The 27,253-nt window shown below is 37.9% G+C and overlaps 1 protein-coding gene across 8 annotated transcripts in view; it reads left to right on the forward strand.

Annotated features, from left to right (window-relative positions):
* BACH2 (BTB domain and CNC homolog 2) overlaps positions 1–27,253 on the forward strand; it is a 336,154-nt gene that overhangs the window by 35,925 nt on the left and 272,976 nt on the right. For 2 of the 8 annotated variants that reach the window (XM_079146712.1, XM_079146711.1), the window contains one exon: positions 26,955–27,114. The exons of 5 other annotated variants lie outside the window; for them this stretch is intronic. The gene's annotated coding sequence lies outside the window, so the exon portion shown is untranslated. Of the gene's footprint in view, positions 1–26,886; positions 27,115–27,253 lie in introns of all 8 variants that reach the window. One more of the 8 variants, XM_079146710.1, reaches the window with a different exon arrangement.

The raw sequence follows: 27,253 nt of genomic DNA on the forward strand, positions 1-27,253 counted from the left end.
TGTAGACCAGTGTAACGGAACAGAGAGACCAAAAATAAATTCATTTATATATGGTCAACTAATTTTGGACAAGGGCACCAAGAGGATACAATGAGGAAAGGATAGTCTTCAATGATTGGTGCTGGGAGAAGTGGATTACCATATATAAAAGAATGAAATTGGGCCCTTAACACCATACATAAAAAATTCAACTGAAAATTCATTAAAGACCTAAATGTGAGACCAAAATTATAAAACTTCCAGAAGAGAACGTAGAAGGCAAATTCTTGGACATTGGCTTGGCAATCATATTTTGTATATCTCTCAGGCCATGAAAGCAAATACAAACAAAAAGTGCAACATCAACTTTTCTGCACAGCAAGGAAAAGTCAACAAAATGAAAAGGCAGCCTACCGATTAAGAAAAAATATTTGCAAACCGTGTATCCCATAAGAGATTAATATGAAAAATTTTATAAGGAACCCACACATCACAATAGCCAAAACCAAAACAACAGAAAAAAATACCCCACCAAACCCAAAAGAACAAACAGAAAAGAAACCAAAAAAAAAACAAACACCCCATTTAAAACCAGGCAGAAGACCTCAATAGACATTTCTCCAACGACATAAAAGTGGCCACCGGTTACATGAAAAGATATTTAACATCACTAATCATCAGGACATACAAATCAAAACTATTAGAAAATGCCACCTCACACCTGTTAGGATAGTTATTATTAAAATTTTCTAAAAAGCCAAAAGATAAGAAATGTTGGCAAGGGTATAGAGAAAAGGGAATTCTTGTACTCTGTTAGTAAGAAAGTAGATTGGCACAACTAGTATGGAAAACAATATGAAGGTTCCTCAAAAAATTAAAAATGGGTAGCTCGGGAGGCTAAGGCAGGAGGATCGAATCGTGAGTTAAAAGCCAACCTCAACAACTTAACAAGGTCCTAAGCAACTCAGTGAGACCTTGTCTCTAATAAAACATAAAAAAGGACTGGGGATGCGGCTGTGGTTGAGCACCCCTGGGTTCAATCCCAGGTATCAAAAAAAAAAAAAAAAAAAAAAAAAAAAAAAAATGGAGCTACCATATGACTTAATACTCTCTCTTCTGGGCATATATCCAAAGGTGGTGAAATCACCACCTCATGAAGATATCTGCAATGTTTTTTGCAGCATTATTCAAATCAGCCAAGATATGGAAACAATTTAAGTGTATGTCAAAAGAGAAATGGGAAACTATGATATGTAGTGGAATATTATTCAATTCTAAGGAAGAATGAGATCTTGCCATTTGCCACAACTTGGATGAGCTTGCAGGATGTTATGCTAAATGAAATAAGCCAGACACAGGAGGAAAAATATATGACCTCATATGTAGAATCTAAATATATAAATATACAGAGATAGATAGAAAACAATGGTTACTAGGGGATAGAGGGTTGGGTGAGGAAAGGAGAGATGTAGGTCAGAGGATACACAGTGGCAGATGTGGGCAAATCTAAAGATCCAGTGTACAGCAAGAGGACCATAGGTAACAAAACTATTGTATTTGAGATTCATGATAAATAAGTAGATTTTAGCTGCTCTTTTGCCACACACACAAAAAAGGGGAATCATATAAGATGTAGTTATGTTCCTTTGCTTCACTATAGTAATCTTTTTATTATCCATCTGTATCTCATAGCATCATATTGTTTATCTTAAATATATACAATGTTTTAAAAAATGAAACTTGAAAAATTTTAATGTTAATGTCTCAATTCTTTCTGGCTTATTGCACAAAAAACTTCTTATTTATTTGCATGAGATCCAGCATGGATATTAACAAATGATAGGTGACATTCTTCATGCTAGTCCTTCAGGAGTCCGTCCAGGTACTTTGATCTTGTTATTTCTTCATCTTCAATATTTGACTCCTAAAGTTGCTGTGAATGTTTAAATATCACATCAAGATAGAAGAAAAGAACATGAAGGATCACCCATGAAAGGTTTTTAATGGACCAGGCCTGGAAATTAGTATAATCAGTTTGAATGAAATGCTCACATTTCATTGATAGAATTTTTTTTAAATTTTATATTATTGTAAACAAATGGGATACATGTTGTTTCTCTGTTTGTACATGGCATAAAGGCATACCATTTGTGTAATCATAAATTTACAGAGTAATGTTGTTTGGTTCATTCTGTTATTTTTTCCCTTCCCCCCACCCCTCCCACCCCTCTTTACCCTCTATACAGTAGTTCCTTCCTCCATACTTGCCCCCCTCCCTAACCCTAACTCTAACCCTTCCCTCCCCCCCATTATGTGTCAACCTCCACTTATTAGGGATATCATTCGTCCTTTGGCTTTTTGAGATTGGCTTATCTCACTTAGCATGATATTCTCCAATTTCATCCATTTGCCTGCAAATGTCATAATTTTATCATTCTTTATGGCTGAGTAATATTCCATAGTATATATATACCACAGTTTCTTTATCCACTCATCAATTGAAGGGCATCTAGGTTGGTTCCACAGTCTGGCTATTGTGAATTGAGCAGCTATGAACATTGATGTGGCTGTATTTCTGTAGTATGCAGATTTTAAGTCCTTTGGGTATAGGCCAAGGAGTGGGATAGCTGGGTCAAATGGTGGTTCCATTCCAAGTTTTCTAAGGAATCTCCACACTGCTTTCCATAGTGGCTGCACTAATTTGCAGTCCCACCAGCAGTGTATGAGTGTACCTTTCTCCCCACATCCTCGCCAACACCTGTTGTTGCTCGTATTCTTGATAATCGCCATTCTAATTGGGGTGAGATGGAATCTTAGGGTGGTTTTGATTTGCATTTCTCTTATTACTAGAGATGTTGAACATTTTTCCATATGTTTGTTGATTGCTTGTAGATCTTCTTCTGTGAAGTGTCTATTCATTTCCTTAGCCCATTTGTTGACTGGACTATTTGAATTCTTGGAGTAGAGTTTTTTGAGTTCTTTATAGATTCTGGAGATTAGTGCTCTATCTGAAGTATGATTGGCAAAGATATTCTCCCACTCTGTAGGCTCTTTCTTCGCATTGCTGATAGTTTCCTTTGCTGAGAGAAAGCTTTTTAGTTTGAATCTATCCCAGTTATTGATTCTTGCTTTTATTTCTTGTGCTATGGGAGTCCTGTTAAGGAAGTCTGGTCCTAGACCAACAAGGTGAAGATTTGGACCTACTTTTTCTTCTACAATCTGCAGGGTCTCTGGTCTGATTCCATGGTCCTTAATCCATTTTGAGTTGAGTTTTGTGCATGGTGAGAGATATGGGTTTAGTTTCATTCTGTTGAATATGGATTTCCAATTCTCCCAGCACCATTTGTTGAAGAGGCTATCTTTTCTCCATTGCATATTTTTGGCCCCTTTGTCTAGTATGAGAAAATTGTATTTATTTGGGTTTGTGTCTGTGTCCTCTATTCTGTACCATTGATCTACCTTTCTATTTTGGTACCAATACCATGCTGTTTTTGTTACTATTGCTTTGTAGTAGAGTTGAAGATCTGGTATTGCAATACCCCCTGTTTCACTCTTCCTGCTAAGGATTGCTTTAGCTATTCTGGGTTTCTTATTCTTCCAGATGAATTTCATAATTGCTTGCTCTATTTCTGTAACGTATGTCATTGGGATTTTAATTGGAATTGCATTGAATTTGTATAGCACTTTAGGTAGTATGGCCATTTTGACAATATTAATTCTTCCTATCCAAGAACATGGAAGATCTTTCCATCTTCTAAGGTGTTCTTTAATTTCTTTCTTTAGTGTTGTATAGTTCTCATTGTAGAGGTCTTTCACCTCTTTTGTGAGATTGATTCCCAAGTATTTTATTTTTTTTCGATGCTATTGTGAATGGGATAGTTTTCCTAATTTCTCTTTCTGAAGATTCATCACTTATGTATAAAAATGCGTTGGATTTATGAGCATTGATCTTGTAACCTGCTACTTTACTGAATTCACTTATGAGTTCTAAGAGTTTTCTGGTGGAATTTCCAGGTTCCTCTAAATATATAATCATGTCATCAGCGAACAGGGATAGTTTGAGTTCTTCTTTTCCAATTCGTATCCCTTTAATTTCTTTGGTTTGTCTAATTGCTCTGGCTAGAGTCTCAAGAACGATGTTGAATAGAAGTGGTGCATGCCTGCCTTGTTCCAGTTTTTAGGGGGAATGCTTTCAGTTTTTCACCATTTAGAATGATATTAGCCATGGGCTTAGCATAAATGGCCTTTACAATGTTAAGGAATGTTCCCACTATCCCTATTTTTTCTAGTGTTTTGAGCATGAAGGGGTGCTGTATTTTATCAAATGCCTTTTCTGCATCTATTGAAATAATCATGTGATTCTTTTTTTTTTTTGTATTTTTTTTTTTATTGTAAACAAATGGGATACATGTTGTTTCTCTGTTTGTACATGGCGTAAAGGCATACCATTTGTATAATCATAAATTTACATAGAGCAATGTTGTTTGATTCATTCTGTTATTTTTTTCCCTTCCCCCCACCCCCTCCCACCCCTCTTTACCCTCTATACAGTAGTTCCTTCCTCCATACTTGCCCCCCTCCCTAACCCTAACTCTAACCCTTCCCTCCCCCCCATTATGTGTCAACCTCCACTTATTAGGGATATCATTCGTCCTTTGGCTTTTTGAGATTGGCTTATCTCACTTAGCATGATATTCTCCAATTTCATCCATTTGCCTGCAAATGTCATAATTTTATCATTCTTTATGGCTGAGTAATATTCCATAGTATATATATACCACAGTTTCTTTATCCACTCATCAATTGAAGGGCATCTAGGTTGGTTCCACAGTCTGGCTATTGTGAATTGAGCAGCTATGAACATTGATGTGGCTGTATTTCTGTAGTATGCAGATTTTAAGTCCTTTGGGTATAGGCCAAGGAGTGGGATAGCTGGGTCAAATGGTGGTTCCATTCCAAGTTTTCTAAGGAATCTCCACACTGCTTTCCATAGTGGCTGCACTAATTTGCAGTCCCACCAGCAGTGTATGAGTGTACCTTTCTCCCCACATCCTCGCCAACACCTGTTGTTGCTCGTATTCTTGATAATCGCCATTCTAATTGGGGTGAGATGGAATCTTAGGGTGGTTTTGATTTGCATTTCTCTTATTACTAGAGATGTTGAACATTTTTCCATATGTTTGTTGATTGCTTGTAGATCTTCTTCTGTGAAGTGTCTATTCATTTCCTTAGCCCATTTGTTGACTGGACTATTTGAATTCTTGGAGTAGAGTTTTTTGAGTTCTTTATAGATTCTGGAGATTAGTGCTCTATCTGAAGTATGATTGGCAAAGATATTCTCCCACTCTGTAGGCTCTTTCTTCGCATTGCTGATAGTTTCCTTTGCTGAGAGAAAGCTTTTTTAGTTTGAATCTATCCCAGTTATTGATTCTTGCTTTTATTTCTTGTGCTATGGGAGTCCTGTTAAGGAAGTCTGGTCCTAGACCAACAAGGTGAAGATTTGGACCTACTTTTTCTTCTACAATCTGCAGGGTCTCTGGTCTGATTCCGAGGTCCTTAATCCATTTTGAGTTTAGTTTCGTGCATGGTGAGAGATATGGGTTTAGTTTCATTCTGTTGCATATGGATTTCCAATTCTCCCAGCACCATTTGTTGAAGAGGCTATCTTTTCTCCATTGCATATTTTTGGCCCCTTTGTCTAGTATGAGAAAATTGTATTTATTTGGGTTTGTGTCCGTGTCCTCTATTCTGTACCATTGATCTACCTTTCTATTTTGGTACCAATAACATGCCGTTTTTGTTACTATTGCTTTGTAGTAGAGTTGAAGATCTGGTATTGCAATACCCCCTGTTTCACTCTTCCTGCTAAGGATTGCTTTAGCTATTCTGGGTTTCTTATTCTTCCAGATGAATTTCATAATTGCTTGCTCTATTTCTGTAACGTATGTCATTGGGATTTTAATTGGAATTGCATTGAATTTGTATAGCACTTTAGGTAGTATGGCCATTTTGACAATATTAATTCTTCCTATCCAAGAACATGGAAGATCTTTCCATCTTCTAAGGTGTTCTTTAATTTCTTTCTTTAGTGTTGTATAGTTCTCATTGTAGAGGTCTTTCACCTCTTTTGTGAGATTGATTCCCAAGTATTTATTTTTTTTCGATGCTATTGTGAATGGGGTTGTTTTCCTCATTTCTCTTTCTGAAGATTCATCACTTATGTATAAAAATGCGTTGGATTTATGGGCATTGATCTTGTAACCTGCTACTTTACTGAAATCACTATGAGTTCTAAGAGTTTTCTGGTGGAATTTCCAGGTTCCTCTAAATATATAATCATGTCATCAGCGAACAGGGATAGTTTGAGTTCTTCTTTTCCAATTCGTATCCCTTTAATTTCTTTGGTTTGTCTAATTGCTCTGGCCAGAGTCTCAAGAACGATGTTGAATAGAAGTGGTGAAAGAGGGCATCCCTGCCTTGTTCCAGTTTTTAGGGGGAATGCTTTCAGTTTTTCACCATTTAGAATGATATTAGCCGTGGGCTTAGCATAAATGGCCTTTACAATATTAAGAAATGTTCCCACTATCCCTATTTTTTCTAGTGTTTTGAGCATGAAGGGGTGCTGTATTTTATCAAATGCTTTTTCTGCATCTATTGAAATAATCATGTGATTCTTGACTTTAAGTCTATTAATATGGTGAATTACGTTTATTGATTTCCTGATGTTGAACCAACCTTGCATCCCTGGGATGAAACCCACTTGATCATGGTGCACTATCTTTTTAATATGTTTTTGTATGCGATTTGCTAAAATTTTGTTGAGAATTTTTGCGTCGATGTTCATTAAGGATATTGGTCTGAAATTTTCTTTCCTTGATGAGTCTCTGTCTGGTTTAGGTATCAGTGTGATATTGTCTTCATAGAATGAGTTTGGGAGGGTTCCCTCCTCTTCTATTTTATGGAATACTTTGAGAAGTATTGGAATGAGCTCTTCCTTAAAGGTTTTGTAGAACTCGGCTGAGAACCCATCTGGTCCCGGACTTTTCTTTGTTGGTAGGCTTTTGATGACTTCTTCTATTTCAGTACTTGAAATTGGTCTATTTAAATTGTTTATGTCCTCCTCATTCAGTTTAGGCAATTCATATGTCTCTAGAAACCTGTTGATGTCTTCGAAATTTTCTATTTTGTTGGAGTATAGATTTTCAAAATAGCTTCTAATTATGTTTTGTATTTCCATCCTGTCTGTTGTGATATTTCCCTTGTTCATTCCGAATTTTAGTGATTTGGGTTTTCTCTCGTCTTCTCTTTGTTAGTGTGGCTAAAGGTTTATCAATTTTGTTTATTTTTTTCGAAGAATCAACTATTTATTTTGTCAATTTTTTGTATTGTTTCTTTTGTTTCAATTTCATTGATTTCAGCTCTGAGTTTAACTATTTCCTGTCTTCTACTACTTTTGGTGCTGTTCTGTTCTTCTTTTTCTAAGGCTTTGAGCTGTAGTGTTAGGTTGTTTATTTGTTGAGTTTTACTTCTTTTATTAAATGCGCTCCATGAAATAAATTTCCCTCTAAGTACTGCTTTCATAGTGTCCCAGAGATTTTGATATGATGTTTCTTTGTTCTCATTTACCTCTAAGAATTTTTTAATTTCCTTCCTAATATCTTCTGTTATCCATTCATCATATAATAGCATATTGTTTAATCTCCAGATGTTGGAATAGTTTCTGTGTTTTACTCTTTCATTTATTTCTAACTTCAATCCATTATGATCTGATAGAATACATGCTAGTGTCTCTATCTTCTTGTATTTGCTAACATTAGCTTTGTGGCATAATATATGGTCTATTTTAGAGAAGGATCCATGTGCTGCTGAGAAGAAAGTGTATTCACTCTTGGTTGGATGGTATATTCTATAAATGTCCGTTAAGTCTAAATTATTGATTGTGTTGTTGAGATCTATGGTTTCTTTGTTCAATTTTTGTCTGGAAGATCTGTCCAGTGGTGAGAGAGGTATGTTAAAATCACCTAGTATTATTGTGTTATGGTCTATTTGGTTTCTGAATTTAGAAGGATTTGTTTGACACACATAGATGAGCCACTGTTTGGGGCATAGATGTTTATGATTGTTATATCTTGCTGATTTATGCTTCCCTTAAGCAGTATGAAATGTCCTTCTTTATCCCTTCTGACTAACTTTGGCTTGAAGTCCACATTATCGGAAATGAGGATGGATACTCCAGCTTTTTTGCTGAGTCCATGTGCATGGTATGTTTTTCCCCATCCTTTCACCTTTAATCTATGGGTATCTTTTTCTATGAGGTGAGTCTCTTGCAGGCAACATATTGTTGGATCTTTCTTTTTAATCCAGTCTGCCAGTCTATGTCTTTTGATTGATGAATTCAGGCCATTAACGTTCAGGGTTATTATAGAGAAATGATTTGGTTTCCCGGTCATTTGGTTCATTTTTAAAATTTTGTTTATTTATTTGTTTGACACAACTTGTTTCCTCCTTTATTTGACAATTCCTTTAGGATAATTCCTCCCTTGCTGATTTGCTTCTTGTTTTCATCTCTTCCTCATGGAATATTTTGTTGAGAATGTTCTGTAATGCTGGCTTTCTTTTTGTAAATTCTTTTAGCTTTTGTTTATCATGGAAGGATTTTATTTCATCGTCAAATTTGAAGGTAAGTTTTGCTGGGTATAAGATTCTTGGTTGGCATCCATTTTCTTTCAGGGCTTGAAAAATGTTGTTCCAGGCCCTTCTAGCTTTTAGGGTCTGGATTGAAAAATCTGCTGATATGCGTATTGGTTTCCCCCTGAATGTAATTTGGTTCTTTTCTCTCACAGCCTTTAAAATTCTGTCTTTATTTTGTATGTTAGGTATTTTCATTATAATGTGCCTTGGTGTGGGTCTGTTGTAATTTTGTGTATTTGGAGTCCTGTAAGCCTCTTGAACTTGATTTTCCATTTCATTCTTCAGATTTGGGAAATTTTCTGATATTATTTCATTGAATAGGTTGTTCATTCCTTTGGCTTGTTTCTCTAGGCCTTCCTCAATCCCAATAATTCTTAAATTTGGCCTTTTCATGATATCCCATAGTTCTTGTAGATTCTGTTCATGATTTCTTACCATCTTCTCTGTTTGTTCAGCTTTGTTTTCAAGGTTAAATATTTTGTCTTCAATGTCTGAGGTTCTGTCTTCCAGGTGTTCTATCCTATTGGATATGCTTTCTATGGAGTTCTTAATTTGGTTTATTGTTTCCTTCATGTCAAGGATTTCTGTTTGGTTTTTTTTCAATATCTCTAACTCTTTATTGAAATGATCTTTTGCTTCCTGTATTTGCTCTTTAACTGTTGATTGGTGCGATCAATCAATGCTTGCATTTGCTCTTTCATCTCATCATTCAATGCTTGCATTTGCTCTTTCATCTCATCGTTTGCTTCTCTGATCATTTTAATTATGTACATTCTGAACTCCTTTTCTGTCATTTCTTCTGCCATGCTGTCATTGGGTTTTATTGATGTAACATCTGGATTTGTTTGCAGCATTTTCTTTCCTTGTTTTCTCATGTTGTTCAGATATCAGTGGACCACTGAGATATTGCAGATTTCCTCTGTTGATTTACAATGTCCCTGAAGATTTCTATATATATCCCCTCTTAAGCCTTCAGTAGGCTGAAGTCTTGGAGGAAGTTGATAATGCGGTGCTCCACAAGGAAGCTGCCTCTCTAGGAGTGGTGGCCTTCAGGTGGGGTATATTCCCTGCTAGTGGGCAGAGGTGCCTCCACTTGTTGACCAATGGTCATCCAAAGGGGACCTAGGCTGTGGGCTGAGGCAAGGCCTGTTTGGGCCTGTGTCTCTGGTTTTACCGTCCTTGTGGGGAAACCTCACCAGGCAGGGAAGACTCACCCAGTGGGGAGGTCTCGCTGGTCAGTTTCCTCCTAGAGGTTCCCCTCAATTTACAGCTACTGCCTGGGCTGGGCTGCCTTCCTCTGCAAAGTTTCCAGGGGCCCGGCCCTACCTCCTGGGCCTGGGAGCCTCACCCTTCGCAGATGAATCTCCTTAGGCTGCCCCTCCTCTGAGAATTTGCCCATAGGCCTGGAACCTTCGCTCCGCCCTAAGCCTGTCTCTGTGCGGCTCTTCCACCCAGAAGCCTCCTAGATCCTGGGACCCTGTTCTGCACCTAATCGCCTGGCTGCGTGGCCCCTCCTCTGAGCAGCCACCTGTGGCCCCGAACAATCGCTCTGAGTCCCAGAGACCCGCCACAGGCCTCTTCCTCCAGACAGCCGCCCAGTATGCCGGTGCGGTCACTAGGAGTCCAAGAAACTCACTTCGTGCCTCCTCCTCCCACCAACCACCCGTAGCCCGGGGCAATCAATCACTCCGAGTCGAAGTGACCCTCCCCGTTCCTCCTCCTTCTCCAGATAACCCCCCGGGTGTTCAGGAGCAGTCCCTCTGAGTGGCTCTGAATCCACGTGACCCGCTGCACGGGTCCTCTGGGCACCGCCCGGAGCTCTGGTGCGGCCCCTCAAGACCAAGCGTCCCACCACGCTTCTCCTCCAGGCAGCCCCCCTGTGTTCAGGAGCTGTCACTTTAAGACCAAACAACTCACCACTCGCCTTCTCCTCTGAGCAGCCGCCTGGAGCGCTAATGCAGTCACTGCGAGTCCAAAGGACCCGCTGCGCTCCTTCTCCTCCTTCTCCTACTCCTCCGGGCAGGCCCCGGGGTTCAGAAGTGGTCAGGGTCCAAACAGCTCGCCACGCAGCCCCTTCTCTGGCAACCGCCTGTAGCTCCTGCGTAGTCACCCGAATCCAAGCGGCCGCTCCTCTTCCTCCTCGTCCTCAGGGCAGGCCCCGGGGTTCAGAAGCGTCGTTCTGATTCCAAACAGTTCGCCGCGCAGCTTCTCCTCTGGCAACCGCCTGCAGCTCTGGTGCAGTCTCTCCGAATCCAAGTGGCCACGCTCCTCTCCTCCTCCTCAGGGCAGGCCCCGGTGTCCTGAGTCCACACAGTTCTCCCCACCACTCCTCCCCCGGGCAGCCGCCGGAGCCCCAGTGGCTGCTCCGAGTCCCAGCGCTGAGCCGAGCGGCCTCCTCTACGGCGCTCCAGCGGGGGGAGGGGCGTCTCGCCGGCAGTTCTACTTCACAAAGTTTCCTGTGTTCCGGGACCCCCGTCCCATCCGGGATGCCCCCCCAGGGGGTGAGAGTCACCCGGCTACTTTGAGTTGGTCCCAAGCGTCTCAATATCTCCTCTCTTGAATCCTGAGTTCTGGAGCAACACGTAATGCAGCCACCCTCTAGGCCGCCATCTTGAAAAAGCCATCATGTGATTCTTGACTTTAAGTCTATTGATATGGTGAATGACATTTATTGATTTCCTGATGTTGAACCAACCTTGCATCCCTGTCATTGATAGAATTAAGTCACAAGTTACCAACTGCAAAGAAGACTGGGAAGTGTGGCCTAGCCCTGTGCCAGGAAAAAGAGGATATAAGTTTGGTGGAACAATCCCTGTGAGAAATGGCAGGGCACAGCTCCTGCTGTAAGGCCTGGATGTATCAAATCGTACACTTACGTGGGTTCTTCTCCCTCTCAACTTCAACATTCAGTAGCCCATAAAGGAGCAGATAAAGCAGGTGGATGAGTTAATTCAGAGTGTGCAAAGGAAAAATTGGCAGTTTTCCATTGGAAAATGTCTTTTCAGCGTTTTGGTACATCTTCAGATTGGTGTGAGAAGGGCCTCTTGACCACAACTATCACTCTGTGCATTGCTGGTTTTAAGTCCTGCACCTTGACAACCAGTGGGGATTTGTCTTCCTTTACGTTGGATCCTTCTGATAAGCTGTTGGGCAGAGAGTATGACTTACAGAGAAAGGGGGATTGCTTTTCAAACCCTGGGAAACCACTGATGGACTGTTCAGATCATCCATCTGTTTCTCACCTTTTTCCAGCATGGATGAGTGAGCCCTGATCTTAGCTAGTACCTTACTTACCTGCACTTCTGAAAGAATGCAGTACCCTGCATTTTTTGTTTTTGCAAATTTTGCTCATTGTGTTTCTTCTGGTTAAAGTTGACTTTCTTCTCTATCCCTCTTCTCTTCCCTTTGTTGTTTTTTTAATCAAAATTCTGGACAACCTGTTCTCTCAGTCAAATCAGATGCTACCTCCTCTACTGTTTCTTTCTTTCTTCTTCTTTTTTTTTATCCTACACTATTTCTTCCCATTTCCCACAGCTTCTCTCTCCCTCTCTCCTCGATCTTCCCTGGGTCTTGGTTCCACACTTCTAGAGACCCTTGATTGCTTTATTGAGTCAATACCTGTGTATGAGTCTTTTACCTACTAGATCAAAAACTCTAGAAGACTGTGACTTTCTCACACCATCTGCTCCTAGCAGTGTCTTGTGCATGATAAATTTTCAATAAACAAGTGTTGAAGGGGAGTGAATGATTCTGATGATTATGGAGAGTTAGTAGCAGGAAGAATGAAGTTCAGTTTGGAAAATCAGTCTTATGTGGTGACAAATCACATGAAAAATACAACAACACCACCACCCTAAGACAGGAGGTAAAACCTGTAGTGATTTCTTGCATCTTTCATGATCAAAGGGATATGATTTGTCTTATTGGGCCAGATAGTGAGGCCTATCAGGTCTCTGAAATCTGTGGAAACCATATCTTCAGCCATGATGTTGAAAAAAGTCAATAGATTGAGAACCCACCATTTTTACAGTCTTGACTGATTTTTACAGTCTTGACATTTTAATGGAGGCAAATTGAAATTTTGGTTGGTCTTAGGGAGTATAAGTTATATTAATCCTCAGGAGAATATTTCTGAGTTTGAAATATTATAATAGCTTTTTCAGGCCTTTAAAAATGTATGTAAAATACTTGTAAATGGAAGATAATGAATTAACAAGAGACTCTTTATACAGCTAGAATATATCAGGTTGTTGTTACTTTTCTATAAATCCTCTAGCAGATTGGATTTTGTTCATACTATTTTTGTTTTTTCTGTGGTTGCAGTTGTTTATTATGGGATAAAAGACTGAGTGAAAATTGTCCTTCAATACAGATTGAGCATTCTTAATCCAAAACTTTGAAATACTCCAAAATCTTATACTTAGACACTAAGTATAAGATAATACTCCTTTTCTGTTCTAAGTCCTTTTATTTTCTGAAAGCCAAACATACTGTGAATTCAAAGAGGTGGAGTGTAACTCATTAAAAACAACCCTAAAATGTACCTTTCTCTACTTCATTTGAAGGGCAATATACCCTTGTATGGTCCAGAGTTTGTACAACAGGTTATTTTATCATTGTTCCCTTATAGAGACACCAATCAGCTTAATTTTGTTAGCATTCTTTAATATATCAGTTTATTTTTACTGAACATTCTAGAATAATTCTGAAAAGATCTGGGAAGACTTGGGTGCACATTACTTTTTCATGAACAAATTATGCTGTTTATTTAATTGAGTCTGCTGATAGGGAGCAATTATTTCTATTCACCAACTATCTATTTAACAAGCTCTGGGTTAGATACTGAGATTACAGTTCATTGATTTGCTTCATTCTTATATTTTCTAAAATTCTTATCTTTTTTTAGTTCTGTTTCTGGCCCTGGAGTTCATTGTTTCTTGAGCTCTTTAGCTGATTGTGATGTGTTGCCAAATTACCTGTGTTCAGATTTTTATAAAACATATATAGTTTGAAAATTATTTTTAAGTATACCAACCTGAAAGGCAAGAATAAAGACATATTACATAATTATTTACAGAAGGTCTTTTGGGATAAGAATTTTTTGTATATTGAAAGCAACTTGTGCAAAGGTAACTTTTAAAAAAATTTGGTAGTGATGTGTTTATTTATTTCTATGCACATACTGTATTTGACTACAAAGAAGCTCTTTATGATGACTAGAGCTTCTGTATGAACAATTTCAGGTAAAATATGAAAGATATAGTTTAACTGTTGCTGTATTTTTTCTTTCAAATTCTTTTGGATTCTTCCATAAGGTGTGTTTAAAAATGCCTTGACATCCTTATTTCAAATTGGGTTACTCTTTCATTCAGTAACTTGGCTAGAAAGGACAAACTCATGCATTATGAGGAAATTCTGTAGCTGCAGTTCCAGGCCAATTTTTAGTAATGAATTCCCACGGGAAGTGTTGCACTTTTCCCCTGTAGTTATTTGCTGTTAGAGTTAAGCAGGATCTTAAACATACTCAGGTTCAACACCCATCAAATTCAGATACCTCCTATATGATACCCTCATACCTATATAAAGATAATTGTAATTATCAGTACACATGACTAATCTGCAGCTATTTAATAAAAAGTCCTCTTCTTCCAAGTTGTTTTTGCTCATTTCCCCTCAGTATTCCTCATGGCATAGTGTCTTGGTCATTCCTGATTTTCCTCCTTTTTGCACTCTCCAGTTTAATACAAGGGCCTTAAAATGTAGTGGGCAAAATGTAAAGTGACTTCCCATGAACGTTTTACTGGAGCCATGTATGGTGGGACTCTGAATCCTCTGACTTTGAGAACAGTGCCCTTATTAATGTACCCTACAAGGGCCTTTCCCGGAACTCCCTCACACTGCCTGTATTGAACTAGCAGGCCACCTGAACCCAGAGCTGACCATACAGGACCTCTCACGTTTAAGCCTAGTTGACTTGATTGTGTTCATTTTGGCCCATGTTTAACCTTATGAGAACTTTTGAGATTTTGTTTCTGGCACCCTGCTATTGTGTTTTTGTTCCAACATCTTCTGGATAAAATGGGCAAATACAGACTTCTATCCAGAATGATATCCAAATATTTTTGCTTTAGATAGAGCCTTACTGTTTATCATCTGTACTTGAGGAAGTTAAATTATAAAGTCAGAAGAAAGCATACTTTCTGATCATTGCTTTTAAGACAAGAAATGAAATATAAAATTAAGTAGGAAATTAAGGTTTTACTAATATTGTCTTATGTATGTTAGGATATCGGAAGCTGTCCAAGGAAACAAAACGGTTTGCACTGGAACCTGGTTAGAACCTTTCCTTTGGGAACCTGTATTTGTGAGGTCCATATATTTAGAGTCCAAAACTTTCTTTGTTTTGGGCCAGAGACTTTCCCATATTCCAAGGAATTTTGTTTATGGCAGGTGATGTTATCAAATCATCATCAGATTTGGCAGGAGGCAAACAAACAAACAAACAAACAAAAAACCTTTCTGGTACCAAGTTGTGTGAATCTTTGTATCGTTAAATAAAATAAAGATACCTGGGCAGTCTTAAATTGGTGCCTCACATTATTTGAACTTCAAAATATTATGAAGTTCATGTGTATTCCAACTGGCTTCAGTTCTGTTACAGCATGACATTGATAGGACCATGGTTGAAAGTTTGATGCTAAGCACAGAGAATTTGAGCATACTGGATTCTAAATAAATCATTTCCTTTCTTCCTTCCTTCCCCTTTCCTTCTGAAACCTGTGTTCTCACTCCTGAAGAAGCAACTCAGGGTACCTCCTGTGTCCCTATTGTTATCTTCCTGTATCAGTAGAGATCTACACCAAATGTTCCCAGGTCACTTTGGATAATTTTTGTAAATCATAGAACAAAATTAACTTTCTACTAAAATCCCAACAGTTGTTATGAGCACTCCTATTCGAGGTTTCTCACGTCCCATGAGGTAGGTTGTGTTGAGGGGAAAGTTGTATCTTCATTAGTTACCCATGAATAAGTCCAGGTGTTGTCTTCTAAGTTAGGAAGAGAGGCCAACTTAGGCCCTGGTGATACATTTGGTTCCATTTGGGAGAAAAATTCTGAAACTGAAAAAGTTGTCTCTTTTTATATGACTGGCAAAAGAGCGTTGATTAAGATGCATCAAGCAGGTGCTGGGTATGTGCTAAACTATTTGATGGCTTTCAAGGTTCTGAATGGCTATTTTTAAATGTTTCTATATTATTCTCAGCCAAGCTGCTGGATAAAAAGTACAAAGGGCTAAAAATATTTATAGTTTCAGTAATGTCTGTTTTAAAAGAAACCATCCTCTGTGATTTTATTTTTCCATTTGTAGGAAAAGAATATTATAGCTTAGGGAGAAGTGGTTGAAAGCAGTTTGTTCAGTACTTCAGTTTTAAGAAAAGTCACCATCAAAAGGGCAGTGACTTGGGTTACCAAAGCCTCAGGATTTTAAAACCCCAATTGAAGAACAGAAATAGAGGTGTTTGCAGTTACTTTTACCATTGCTGTATTGTTATCCTCTTTTTGTATGGTTATCTGAAGTTCCAAATGAAAAATAGTATTGCTTGTTTTCAAAACTGTTTTTATAGGGAGTTCAGAGACAAGTTGCTTGTGTCAGATCACTGAATTCCATCCTTTGGATTTGTGATCCTGGCTAAGTTGCTTAATTTCTTTGTGCCTCAGTATACCTATCTTTCAAATTGGGATAATAGTAGTGCCTGCCTTCTTGGGTTGTTGTGAAGATTAAATGAGATGGTGCTCTGCTTAAAGTAGAACCTAGTACATGGTAAGTACTCAATAAATATTGGCTACTTTTTATCTTTTAAAATTTTATTTTTGTTTTTCAAATTATGGTTAAATAAACATGTTAAATTTATTCTCAGTTCGAATTGTATACTTCAGTGGTGTTAACTGTGTTTACATTGTTTTATAACAGCTCTCTGGAATTTTCATCTTGCAAAACTGAAATGTAATTATTTTTAATCTCATTTTCTTCCACGATCATTTACAAACTCTGTGGACCTAATATGAGGTGCAGGCTCCATTGGGCAGGGAGTTTAGACCATTCTGTTCATGCTGTTTTACAAGAGCCAAGGACAGCATCTGCCTTCTTTCTTGAATGAATGTATGAGGCTTCATTGGACATAGTGGACATTTTTTTGAAAAATTATTTCTTATTTGAATAGTAAATTAATTTTCATAAGTGATTTTAATTATGCACAGAGAACTGTTTTCATAAGGTGAAATTATTTTTAAAACAACCATTTCTTAATTATTTATAAATTCTGATTTCATAGCTCAACTTTTCTTTAACTAGGTAATAGAACACAATAAACTTAATGTAGATGGTAAATGGAAGGATGAGATATTAGATGATTTGCCCCGAAATTGCACAGGATTCATCTCAAGTTCAAAACTTGTTACTCTCATTCAGGTCTGGTCACTAGACCCACTTTTTCCTTAAGGCATGTATGAATCATCTTGTTCTTTCATTTAGAAATCAGAAAGGTAGGCCTACATCAGTATTTACCAAAACCAATGGAACACTACCTTTCCACTGAGAGTACATCACCCTTTTTTGGGTCTTTTAAAAAGAATGTCTCATGAGTGTCACCTAAAAATGGCCAAACCTTTGTGGGTGGAGAGAAAGGAAGGAAAAACACATCTCTCACTTATAAACCTACTGTCTACTAAATAAATTATGGTTGTGTTCTGTGGAGTTTTCATTTAGATTATTCTGATGGAAAAAATGTAAATTTTTTATACTGTTTATTGTCTTCTGGATAAAATATTTAGTGTATCTTTTTCCTGCTTAACCTTAGGTTTTGATTTTATGACATATTAAAATGCTCCAGTGAGTATTTTATTTTGCATTTAAATATCACCATTAGGAAGTAGGCATAAAATGCAGCTTTTGCAGAGGTTCACTTCCTTCTACCAGGGAAAGAGGACCATGTATTGTCTGAAAGTTTGCAGTTCTGAGGGTGAGATGACAGGAAGCCACATTGCCTGCCAAGACTTTTATGGGACCGCATCACAGCAAAGAGCATGACTGTAATCAAGAGCAAGAGCGCATCTTTCCTTCCAGCTGATGCTTGGCAAGTCCACACTCTGCTCCCATGGCAGAGAGTCACCCAGCATGGTGGCTTGAATCATTTCCATTATGACCTCTAAAAAGAGACAAAGGAAAATGATCTTACCTAGTCACTTTTTCCCATGCCACAAGACAGAATTTATCTTTGAATCAGAGACTATGAATCTTCTGAATGATCTCCATTGTTTCTCTGACATATTCATGTGTGTAGATTCTCTGACAGCAAGAAAACACATAAAATCTCCCCTAAAATTTTAACTCCCCTTTTTGATTCTACATCTAAAAAGGAACAGAAACCAAATAAAAAACAGTTTCATGGTGTGGACCCTGAAGGCAGGATAACAGTGAAGCAGCCAGTTCATCCATTCCTCTTCTGTCCCAGCACAAAGAATCCAGCCTCCTCCTTGGAGTCTCCAGGATTCTGCTGATCTGGCCCCTGCCCAGGTGCCCTAGTCTCACCTGGCCACCTCCCTTTATTGATTTTGTGAGAGCCACTCTGACCAGGGGCTGGGCTCTTCCTAGGCTGCTCCTCCTTCCTGAAATGCCTACACACACCTCCAAAACACACACATAATTTTATTTTTCTAACTCTAGTTCATCCTTTACTCTCAATTTAGCATCATATCCTCTAAGGAGCCTTCCCTAATCTTTAGTCAGCAGATTAAGACAAATATACACTTGAATATAGTGAATATAACATAAGAGAGGATAAAATTACTCTCTAAAAAGGCAAAGAATGCTATAGGAATACAAATTAAGGAATACTGTCTGACTAAGGACATCAGAAAGCATCCTGGATAAAACAGAGATTGAAATGCTACTCAAAGAATGGACAGAACTTTTACAGTTGGAGCTACGAGGGAGGAAATTCTAGGCATGGGAACCACGTGGGTAAAGGTGTAGAAATGGGAAAACATTTCAGGAATAACAATTAACCCTCTCTAACTGAGGCATAAAGTGGGTGACGGTGAAGAAATGAGACTGAAAGAACAGGTGGTAACTATAGACCTTTAGAGGAGTGGACAGTTCCTCCACATTCAGAAAAGAATGGTTTTAATTACCTGGAATTGTACAGCAAGGGTATTTTTCTTTTCAGTGTCCCTTAAGTTTGTTCTTGTTTTAATGTTTTTCATGCCTAAAACATTGCAACTGTCCTTTCCAGGGAGAGCAGAAAGCCTCATCCTTTCAAACTGTAGCCTTGGTCTGTGACAGTAGTAGAACAGAGTTCAGTTCTCTATATGTGGTCTCAACCTTAGTCTTTATCATAAAGGTAAAGATAGAAAAAACATTTTTATAGAAACCTGATCTTTGAAGGCTTTTTCATGTTTAAAATATCAAAAACTTGACTGTTAATAGGTATCCTAAATTGCACACTTAAAGGAATCTGATGTGGAACTTTGTTAGATTCTTTTGACTGCTTCCCCATAAGCTACCTAATGATTTCAGTGTAAATTTTTGTTTTCCTGATCAAATTCTATGTAACTGCCACATTGGTGTATCAGCCAAAGAACTCTACTTTATGGTTTATCTGTGTTCCTAGAAAGTTTGTCAAGAACTATTTTGTGAATTACGTTTCACTATAATATTCCTGATGGTATTCTGCTTAAAATAATCCTATAATAAATCCATTTATATTATCTAATTCATCTTTTATAAATCCTAATTTTAATACATATCTATTTTTTTAAACTAGGGGTAATTTTACAAAGAGTTAACTAAGTAAATGATTTTTTTGACAATAATGGGTTTTAAGAGAACTTGTTAGTTCAGATGAAAGTATGTTAGTACACCATGCTGCATCAGTCAACAAGGAAGAATTGGGGCAGACCGAGGGAGCTTGACACCAACATACACAACTTTTTTCCTTTGGATGCAAACTTGATGAAACTTGTCTTGAAGAGTTCTGAGCAGATATTGAAGGATGAAACTAAGGTTTTTGGATTGGTGGAGAATATTGTTTTCAGGATGACAGAAAGAAAAAGTGTGGGACATTTTGTATTTAAAATAGATGTTTTGCAGGGCATGGTAGCATCTGTCTGTAATCCCAGTGACTCAGGAGACTGAGGCAGGAGGATCAGAAGTTTGAGGTCAGCCTGGGCAGCTTAGCGAGACCCTGTCTCAAAATAAAATAATGAAGAGGGCTGAGGATATAGGTTAGTGGTAGAGCACCCCTGGGTTCAATCCCCAGTACCACAAAAAAGTAGATATTTAACTTTTAAAATTTGATCATCTCCATTGTAGCTATTATAATTATAGAAGAACAGTAATTTATCTGCTTCATATCTGTTTTATACAGATTAAAGAACAAGGAGAATGAGTAGAGGTTCAGAAAAAAAAAAAGAATAAAATTTCAACCCTCAGGTTTATATGCATTTAAGTTAATTTTGGCTCAGTGATTTCTGGCTGTCTGCACACTGGGTTGAGGGAAGGACCCTTTGTACGCTCTTCCAACGTAATGACTCTGTTTACCCATTCATTACTCCACCTTTTCCAGCTTTACTTCCACCTCTTCCTTCCCCACTTTTTTCCTCTGGATGTTTCACATGTATGCATATGTATTTAATGAAGGAGATATATGTGTATATGTTGTTTATTGTCTTAATATATAATATATAATATTACATAATATATGATTATAATATATAATATTATGGAGGAGTTCACACTACTTAAACAATTGGTTTTTGGTAGCTTATGAAAAAGTCCCTAAAATCTATTTTTAAAGCAAAATTCACATTAGGCATTGTTTATTCATCAGTGTTCTTGCTTGCTTAATTTCATCAGCTAAGGAAGTTCACCTGGAGTAGGAAGGATCCATGAAAATGAATGAGAGCTCAGGGAGATAGTTAGAAGCAGCTTTTAGAGAGATGTCAGGTCCAGCAGGACAACGAACATGGGATATGCCAAATAGGTATGAGATGGTGGTCCCAGTAGCTAGCACAGGCAGCTTCTGTGAGGCACTGCCCAGAACACCTGGGTCTGTGAGTGGGTATATATATGAACCTGTGGGGTTGCTTCAGATAGATAGGCAGTACATACAAATGGGAAGATCATAATGCTAGTCAGAAAATGTCTCCACTGGAAAATTAATGTTTCCTTCTGTTATCAGGACAAAACTATATGGTCTAAAACCATAACAAAAACAATAGCAACAAAAATCAATATAATAATCCAACTGATTTTCACTATTGCAATCATTAGGCATTTTTTCCATGATCTCAAATGTAATTATTTGATATTGGAAATAGTATTACATTATTTTAGTAAAAGCTAGCAGATTTCTCTTCTTCATTGTGTTTAGTTGAAGGTAGTATTGACATCTGGTTGCCATCTTGGGGCCTACTGATGTTTGTGATGCAGAAGGGAGGAACATGGTTCCTGGCACGGTAATGCTACTGTGCTATGGGCATCTACTCCAAAAACTCCACAAAGCCCATGGTCTACATGCCAAGGATTAATAGTTGATTTTGTGTAGACCAAGTTTCTGAAAGACAGTTTGATTTCTTATTTTGTTATGATTAGCTAAGTCTTTTGAACTACATCTTGCCTTATTTAATGTGAGATTGTTGTAAGGTTCTATTATATTACAATAGGGGCTGGGTTGAAAACTAGTATTTTTTCCTTGTGTTCCTTTTCTTAATCTAATAAAGCAGACAGTGGCAGGGTATTTAGAGAAATCCTGATTCAGTATCATTAATATAATCCTACTGCAAACCAAAATGTTTTTAAGATGCTTGAAAAATTCATTGTCATATAAATACATTTAAAATTCATAATTAAAAGTAAACTTTTTGTGTGCATTTACTTTGCCTCCTCTGTTGATGTTAGAATTACTTTAAAACCTATTTCCCATTTTTGTGAGGCAAAATTAATTTTCAAAAGGATTAACGTGTTAAACATCTTCATATTTTTGAAAAAATATAGTATTGGAAAATACACAGTATTTTTTTCATTTACTCCAAAATGGTTTGAAGTCATCTTTTTGTGGACCTAGTCCATAACTAGTATGAATAGAACTTTTTAAAGTTAGTATATGCATGTGATCTATAAGATTAATTTTTTAAATACTTAACTCAAATAATATAATTTATTGTATTTTTTATAATAACATGGAAATGCTTCCCCTCAAGTTTCATTCTTCTTCATGTCTTTATTTTGCTTAGCAAGTCTGAGATAGTGGTAGAGGTTTGCTGTGGGGTTGACTGTCCATAACCACCACTCTGAAAGCCAGCAGGATGTTTTTCCCAAATATTTTCTACTCACAGTGACAGATTCGACCACTGTGAGTAGAAAATATTTGGGGAAAAAAAATTGGATCTGTGATGAACATGTGCAGAACTTTTTCCTTGCCATTTCGTCAACAACTATTCATATAGTATTTACATTTTACTAGTCATTTTAAGTAATCCAGAGATGATTTAACATATACTGGAGGATGTGCGTAGTTTACTTGTAAGTATTATGCCATTGTATATAAGGGACGTGAGCATCCTTTACATTTGCTTTTCTAATTGTCCCACTGTTTGACTAATTCTTGTGTGGTGGTTTTAAATTTTGTAAATAGTAAATATATACATCTATACACATAGATGTGCATATAAATTTAAATAGCAAATGTATACATTTATGTCATATATATGCATATCAATACATATAAATATATATATATATACATATATATATACACATATATATATATTTCTTACTCACTGTAGAAATCATGCATGTCACTACTGAGTTTGGGGAAAACAGAAAAACAAACATGACCTATGATCCCACTAGAGATAAATCATCATATCTTAGTCATAGATAAAATTTCTATCTTAGTCATATCTAACCATAGATATAAAGATTGAAGTGTTTGCACATAATCATTTATATAACTTTTAAAGCAAAAAGGGAATCACATAATGCTGTTTAGGATGGTGGCTCTGTTTCTTTAATTTCTCACTGGGATCTGGCTATAATTCCAGAGCCAGCACCTGGCTCAGCCTCGCCCATGACATTTTTAGTTGCTCTTTCTCTTGTTTTCTTTTCTAGTTGACCTTCAAATAGAAAGTTCATAGCCTTCTCTCAGCTGTTAATGTGATTTACTTCGTAAGTCTGGGAAGTCAGGATTGTTGCTGAATTCATTGTTTTAAGGAGGCTGAGTTTCTTGGTTTAATGCCAGCACATTCCCAGCTGACAGAAAACTAAATCCACCAGCCCCTGTTTCAAAGATCACCAAGTTTGTGGCTCGTGGACATCTTAGAGGCCAGGTCCAGCAATGGTCAGACACTCAGACATACTGGGTTGTCTACTGATTGTAATCCAAATGTCATTTTAACATTGATCCATGAACATCCTGGTGGCTTTCAGTCAGAAAAATAGAGTACAGCAGCTAGCTGCTGCTGCTTTCACATTGGAATCAGCATTTGAGTTTGTGGTTGTTTAACTTTACAGTGCTGTTCCTGTGTTAAAATGTGTAATTTCTCTTAGTTTTTTAAAATAGGAAATGCAGCATGTGCTTTTCAGGCTCTGGTTCAGCAAGTGCCTTATTAAATATAAATGAAAAGGAGACACCGGATGAGATCTACACAGCAATGGTACAGTTCTCAGTCTCCCAAGAAGGAAGTGTGTCATCACTTCTTACACTGTGAGAAGGAACCCTCTTGTCATAGAAAAATGAGATATAAGTAATAGTCTAATTGAAAACAAGTGGCCAGGGCGGTTGTCTGCTTAGTTGACCTGGAGGATGTTAGCTCCCGCTGTTGGGAGCTGCTCTCGAGCAAGACAAAACCGGTTACCTTAGATCCTGCTTTGTGTTCCAGCCTGTTTTATGTCCTCACTATCCTTATTTCAGCTTCTTCTCAGTAGAAAACAATAGGGAGGCAGAGGAAGAGCTTTAAAAATCACCTATTAAGGATGATAATTTTTTTCTTTATAGATATTAGTAACCAAAAAGTAGAACTAGTTTAAATAATTTTAAAGTATATAATTCAGTTGGACACCAGCCGTTGTTCTATTGTGTGCCTATGCAAATACTCCTAAGAAATTTAATATTTTATCAGAGGCAAAACTGCGGAAATGAAATCTACCCACTTGTTTCTATAGCAACCACTATCAAAATGTGTCTGGCTAGTATGTGTCTTCCTGTAATTTTTGTCTGAGAGTTTCAAGGAGTTCCTTAAGTTATCTTTCTAACTAGATGGCCAAATAGGTGGATGGACAGATGATCGACAGATAAATAGAGACACAGATACATTTTCCCCCTAATGGGGTTTTGAGACTATTGTAAAATTCCCTTAGATTCATATAGAGCATAACTTCATTCTTATGCATGAATATATTTGGCTAAGGAATAAGCTCATAGTTTTGAAAATTTAGTTTAAACCACTAATGAGACCAGATAAGTGCTAATTTGTTTAAAAAACAAAAAAAGATATGACTTCCTGATTGTTTCCTGGCATTTATATATGGAAATAAATGTTGGATTGAAATGTTCATTTCTAGGATGACAAACATCCTTTTAAAATTAAAATTAATTTACTCTCCTTTTGAGACCTTGTAAGATATCCTTCTTTACTTCTCTTCCATCCTGTCTTTGTTCTCCACCAGGGCCTTGAGTCTCTGCCTTCATGGAGTTGTGACCTGAATTAAACCAACCCTCTTTGTAGCCTCTTGTCCTTGTGGGAGGTTGTATGTGACACATACAATGGACTTCCCGACTCATTTATTCAGATCACTTGTTATTTCCCAATAGGTTCATTCAGAAAAACTGACAGTGTAAACAGTGGTACAGAAGGGATTCTATTGCATGTGATTTTTAAGATTAAGTCAACTGTTGGGTTTTTTTGAGAAATTTTCTGCCTTTTCCAAGGCCATCATTTCACAAACCAAAGAGATGTAGTCAGATAGTCTTGTGATATAAAATGGATGCTCACTGACAGCATCGATGTTATAGCCATGTTCTTGGCATTTATCTGGTTAAACTCGAAGGGTAAAAACATCCTTTAAGTAAAGCGGCAGGAAACAGAGCTACTGAAGAAATAAAACTACACTGGTTCCAGCTGTCAGGAAATTTCACATGGTCTACCAAGATGGCAGAGAAGCCAGGATGTCTCTGAGTCTGTTAGATATAGTGGGTTATAATAACAGTTAGTTCTTGCTGAGAGGAATGAATATTTAACTTAGAGTGCCTTTCTCAATACTTCCAAGTTCATGAGGGCTTCTAAAATGAGATCCAGAATGTCAAGGGCCTACATATCTTTTCAGTTTACTGCTTCTACCTGCTCCACCTCTCCATGCTGTAGCAAACCTTTGATTTTTCACATGCTTTGTGCCAAGTGTCCAAACTCTTTCTAGGTCCCACCTTATACTCTCCTCAGGCCTCAGGAACCTCTCTGTCCCAATACACTGTTTCCAGAGGTTAGTTGACTTGCCTTGCCTCATCACTAGATGAGGACAATTTTTTGCTTGCATTTTGTCCAGCACCTGACACATAGTTGATCTCAGTAAATGTTTATTATATGGATGAATGAATTAGTGGTCATATCATATAGGAAGCAGAGTTCGTGAAGGAGAAGCTGCATTTAATTGGCTCAAACTGCAGTTAGATTTCAACAAGAGTGAGGATTGGCTGGTTGCTTATAAGGACATATCTTTGATGGACAATCATGAAACCAAAATCAGTTTTATTAGTTCTTTTACAAAGATGAGACATTCAAGAATTGACATAATTGAATTTGTGAGAAATTAATTCATAACTGATATGTTCTGTATCCCTCCAAAATGAGAAAGAGGAGAAAGAGTTGAGATCAGGCACCACAACTGATGTGTGTCATTAGCTCAGGCCACATCCTCTTGGTTGTTACATTCACTTTAGGTCCACAAATGTTAGTCCTTAACAGCATTGAGCAGTTCTACCTTTGGAGTCGTAAGAATGTCCAGTGTGTGGCAGGTACTGTGCTGAGTGCTTTATTTCCACTCAGTCTTCACAACCCAGTGATGGTTATTGGCCCTGTTTTTATAACCTAAGAAGCTGAGAATTAAAATATAGGGTTCAAATCTCAGCTCCCCTCAAGAGAGCTCATCAGCTGGACTCAAGCACTAAGCTATTAGTCACATACTAACCTACTCTCAAGGAATTTAACCAGCATTTCTGTGTTTTTGTTATGTGACTTCATTAAATTGTCACAGCAACTTTTGCAAACAAAGTGTTTAACCAAGACTTTTTTGGTTACAAGCAACAGAGTAAGCAAAAACTTACTGTGTCCTGTAACAACTGTCTTTGGGCCAAGAGGCTGCTTGTGATGGTGGCCGGGAGGGGCAGTTTTTCACAAAGGGAAGGGAGTCAGTGATAGACAAACACAAATCCTGTGAGGAAGTGGAAGTTTCCAGAGGCAGAGTAACTTGCACTCAGCTAGTGAGCGGCAAAGGTGGGATTCAACACTAGTGTTCCTGTCTCCCAAACCATTTCAGTGCACTCTGATTTTGTATAAACCCTGTGCAGATTGTACATCCTGTTTCTGCCAACTTTTCTTCATCAGGTTATGGTATCAATGGCCAAGATGTTATTTTCTTTGTTTATTTTAGTTCTCAGGAACACTGTGACCACCTTCCCAACCGAAGTATGCTTTACTTTATTTAATTCTAAACTATCTTTTAGGATGGTTGTGTAAACAGTTTAGTTCATTTGAAAATTTTACTGCTTTCCACTTCAGGGGGTGACCTTTTACTGACCTGGCCCCAAATTCTGAAGAAATCTTGACTGAAGACCGTGTGAACAGACCAGACCTTTTTTAGACTAATTTTTATGCAAAACATTGACCTTTAGGGAAATTTTGGTTCTTGATCACTTGTGTAAGCAAGTAAGTGCATGGAAATGTTCAGTGATTCAAGCAGCAAGACATAGACACATGCTCAGGCACGGAAAGTCAGTTTAAGCTGTTGTCACTGCCCCACTTTATTGTAGGAGCTCTCTCACTGGGGAACCAGCTCTGCATAGACAGCCTATACTTTGTGCTTCTGCATATGTTTATGAGGAAATGACAGTATTTTTCAGCATTTACACTACCACTGACTGAAGTTCTGATCCTTGATGTGTTTAGTGTTACATGTGCTCATCTTTACATCAAAAACAGAGGAAGCCACAGGAAGTTGCTACCTGTATTTCCAGGAAACATAACTACATCACCGGCTCCCCAATCTGCGCAGCCCAGAATACCCTTGTGTAGGCATCAGCGTTGCTGATAAAGAAGGTGATAAGAAGTGGGAGTGCTCTCATCTTGTCGCTCTGCCAGTGAAGCTCAAAGAAGGCAGGCTCTTCAGACGAACAGGTAAATTCTGAGTCCAGCTCTTCAGGCACTCATTGAGTCTCTGAAAATGTAAATGCTACATGTTTAGCAAGGTGTAATTTCATACCAGAGGGTTGGAGGTCTTTGCCCTCTACTCAGGGGTGATGTCTGTGCCTGGACC

The sequence above is a fragment of the Sciurus vulgaris genome (genome assembly GCF_902686455.1).
Source record: "Sciurus vulgaris genome assembly, chromosome: 7".
NCBI lineage: Eukaryota > Metazoa > Chordata > Mammalia > Rodentia > Sciuridae > Sciurus > Sciurus vulgaris.